We start from the raw sequence: 4,543 nt of genomic DNA, 5'->3' as shown, positions 1-4,543 counted from the left end.
CAAGGTGCACCCATGCCCCAGTGCTGGGCCAGGGGACCTCAGGCTGCTCCCCTCAACCCAGGCCGGGAGACCTCAGGCAGTGCCCCCCACCCAGTGGGGCTTGACGGGGGACCTGAGGCTGTGACCCCCTCCCAGTGGGGCTTGATGGGGGACCTGAGGCTGTGCCCTCTAATGCCAGGCCAGGAGACCTGAGGCTGCGCCCTCCGTCCAGCGGGGCTTGACAAGGGTGGGACTGGCCGGGTCTGGATCTAGCCCCATTGGGAGGGGGGTGGCCAGGTCTGGGTCTCACGCGATTTTGAGGTGCACGTGGGTGGGCAGGGACTTGACTCTGGGTCCCGTGGTGCACCCCAGACTCTGACAGGAGGAAGATTTTCATATATATTTTACTAATTTTCTTTCATCTTTGACACTTCTATTATAGAGAAAGGGCAAATAGCAATATTAAAATATTTCCTCTAATTAATCCCCTTTTAATGTGCATGAATTTTGTGCACTGGGCCACTAGTATATATATAACATCATTAGAGACGTTATAGGTATGTGGATAGATAGAATAACTGATAGAATTCTATAAAAATATGACCATACTCTGCTTAAAATATATTTTTCTTGATTTCAGAGAGGAAGGGAGAGGAAGAGAGATAGGAACATCAATGATGAGAGAGAATCATTGATTGGCTGCCTCCTGCATGCCCTCTACTGGGGATTGAGCACACAACCCAGGTATGTGCCCTTGACCAGAATCGAACCTGAGACCCTTCAACCCGCAGTTCTGTCCACTGAGCCAAACTAGGGCCGGGGTGGCTGGGGTGAAGGTGGGACAGGCAGGGCTTCCTGGTGTTACTATGTTTTTTTTATTATTGATTTCAGAGAGGAAGGGAGAATGATAAGAGATAGCAACATCAATGATGAGAATCATTGATTGGCTGCCTCCTGCACGCCCCCTACTGGGGGGCGGGGGATCAAGCCCGCAACCCAGGCATGTGCCCTTGGCACGAATTCAACCTGGGACCTTTTAGCCTGCAGGTCGACACTCTATCCACTGAACCAAACCGGCTAGGGCTGGTTGTTGCTATGTCTAATAACAATTCTTCTGTTTTGCACTAAGAATAACATCAGCTCTGTTTTAAATAGCTCTGTATTTTGTTACTGTGATATTTTTCTATTCTTTTCTCTCTTTTAAAATGAGAAGTGGGGACTGAATTTTATCAAGTGCTGTTTCAGCATCTGTTGAAATGATTGTATTTTTCACTATTTAACCCAGTGATATGGGTGATATCTTATTGTTAATATTAATAATAGTTGCCTTTGTATCAAGTCCTTTAATCATTCTTGGGATCGAGCCTCTTTGGCCATGGTGCAATGGTTTCCGTAATGTATTAATTAAATCTCTTTTATGTATATTTTAATGTGAGATTTGTGTGTGGCTTATAACTGCAGATGAAGATTTTCTAGAGCAGCGCTTCTTATCCTTTCTCATTACTGCCCTCCCTGTGGAGACTTTGAGACATTTTTTCTTTATGTCTGTACTCACAAGCCAAGGGCTTTATTGATGCAGCAGGCACTTCACAATGAACGCTAGAGAGCCCGCCTTCTCTGGGAGGATGTTTGTACAAACCCTCCCGGGTTTTCCACTTCAAAAACACAAGCTCTCCCTTTCAACACAGGCCGTGGATCTGCACCGCCCAAATCATCCCTCCCCATCTTACACAGGCAGTGCACACAGGCACACCTGGCCAACACCGGCCAGCTAGTCTGGCAGACAGTCCCAGTGTCAGTTCTACATTAGCTGTGGACAAAGGCGCACACGGTCGGATCCTGCAAAGGCTTTAGGAAACAGACATAAGACAATTTCTTCCTCCACCTTGAAAATAAAATACACTTCAGTGGATGCATGTCCTGAAATAGTTGGGAGTTCCTGGGAAGATGGTTCAATGTCAATCCCTTTTTCAAAAAAAATTTTTTTAAATTGATTTTGAGGGAGAGAGGGAGAGACAGACACATGAGAGATAGAGATAGAGAGAGAGAAATATGGATGGGAGAGGATTGGCTGCCATATGTAGTTTTATATCTTGGAATGAACTAGGCAATAGGGCACATTTTTTATCCTCACCCAAGGATACGTTTTCATTGATTTTTAGAGAGCGAGAGAGGGAGAGAGAAACATTGATATGTGAGAGACACATAGATGGGTTGCCTCCCATACATGCTCCTACCAGGGATTAAACCCACAACCTTTTGGTGTACAGGGGGATGCTCCAATCAACTGAGCCACCTGGCCAGGGCTATTGGCCCTTTCTTTAAGGCATCAATCACAGGTAGGCCCTTCAGCATATGGATCAGAATATTTGCAACATCTGGTGGATAAGCAGGCATAGGATAGAAGACTGAGGAGTGAGGCCTAGAATGTCTCTAGATCCCTAAATTTGTATGTTACACATATGGCCTTAGCAAGACTCCACTGGGGCAGCTGCTTGTCAAGGATTGACAGTACGTAGCTGGGTTTGAAGTCAGGAAGAAGTAGGGGACAGAGGTTGGACTCACAAGCTGAGCTGTAGATTGGGATGTAGCAATGGTATTAAAGTGCACAATGGTATTAAAGTGCATATGGTTGAGGTCAAAGGCTTATTTTATTGCACATTCTTCCTTTGGAGCATCAGTCTTATCTTCAAGGGATAGAATTCCTTGATTGCCATTTTTAAAATAAGGTCATTAGCCTTGGAGAGTTGGGTGGGATTTAGCGTTCACCCGTATTGTAGTAGATAGTAATAGGTAGTGGCCAGCTAAGGTGACTCCAATGAGTAATACTCCTGTATAATCAATCCCCTCCCATTGAATGCAAGTGGAACCTGTGACTTGCTTCTAACCAATATGCATGGCAAAGGTGAGGGGATGTCAATTCCTTGCTTAGGTGTGTCCTATGGCTAAGGTCACTCCTTGATTACATTTGTTATGTAAGACTGTTGAGGAGGGGTGGTGAACTGCCTATGGGGAGGGCCACATGGGGAACAAACTGCAGGCGGCCTTAGGACTTGAGGATAGCCAGCGGTCAGGAAAAAAACAGGGCCCTGAGCCCTCCAGACACCAAGCAAATGAATTCTGCCAACAACCAATGACCTTGGAAGCAGATCCCCCCCCCCCCCCCCCCCGCCAGGCAAACTACCAGATGAGAACACAGGGCAGCCAACATCTTGATTGCTACCTGGGAAACTCTAAGCCCAGGACCCAGCTAAGTTATACCTGAACTCCTGAACCAAGGAAAGCATAAGAATAAATATGTGTTCATTGAAGCCACAGAATTTGTGGTAATTTGTTATGCAGCAACAGAAAACTAACACACACACACACACTCACGCACACACACACACACACACACACACATACATGGACACTTCTAGTTGAATTTTTTTCTACATTTCTTCCCTCTTCCCAAGTTATTAGCTTAATATTTATTAGGTGAAGTTTGGACTTTCAGATTGTTAAAAAATATTGTTCTTTTCATTCATATGTTCAAACTTTATGAGCATATACTTTTGTGTTCTATTTTCTTATTTTTGAATTTTTATGTATTCGTTGGTATCTCCTTCCTCAATTCAAAATTTATTAAATTATCGCTTTACTTTTCAAATACTTAGCTTTTGGTTTTACTTATTGAGCCCAGTGAAATTATTTTTCATTTTCAAAAGTATCTCCTTCTACTTTTATTGTCACATTTGCTTCTTCCTCTTTAGCCTGGCTTGTCTTCTAAATTCTTTTTCTAATATCTTCAGTGGAATTCTTTCTAAAATGTTCTCTTTTTATCAACCACTGAAACAGAGAAAATTTCAAATTATAAAATTTTCTAAAAGTACGGCTTTGAATACATTCCAGAGATTACTGTGGCATGTTTTAACCATCATTGTTTTCTGAATAAACTCCTTTTGTGTTCTTGATTTTCTTTCCAATTCAATTGCTGATTCAGTAAAAAATTTAAAATTTCCAAGTAGTTGGTTTATTTTTATTTGTTTTGGTCGTTACTTTATATTTCATTCTATTTTGGCCAGAGAACATAGCAAATATCATTTCTGTTCTTTTTGAACTACTTGAGATTGTGTTTGTGGCCTAGCATGTGATGTATGAGACCATATGGGAAGTTGCCATGGACAGTTGGAAATTATACACAGTACAAGAGATCTATTAATTCTGTCTCTAAGATACTTCTTCTCAGGGGCTGGGACAGGCTCAGGGGCTAAAGTAAGAGCTGAGGAGCATCCATGAGTATAATTAGTAGGACCCTGGTTCCTGGCAGAGCTGGGAAGGGCACCACTCAAACAACCAATGAGAGTCTTGTTGAAATAGAGAGAGAGAGTAGTTAAGAGAATAGCTGGTGTGACAGGCCAGAGAGATGGGGACATAGTGTGTCACCCTCCAAGGGGAAGCAGGGGTCCAACAGTAAACGAGCAGAGAAGTCAATGAGTTAAAGAGAGAGGTATGGATCTTGCTGAAAATCCCCATGTTAGTAGTACTTCAGTTGGCTGCATATGGTAGAATCCTCTGGTGCTGT

The sequence above is a fragment of the Myotis lucifugus genome, unplaced genomic scaffold, assembly GCF_000147115.1.
Source record: "Myotis lucifugus unplaced genomic scaffold, Myoluc2.0 scaffold_6, whole genome shotgun sequence".
NCBI lineage: Eukaryota > Metazoa > Chordata > Mammalia > Chiroptera > Vespertilionidae > Myotis > Myotis lucifugus.
Note: the sequence above shows the minus strand (reverse complement) of the source record.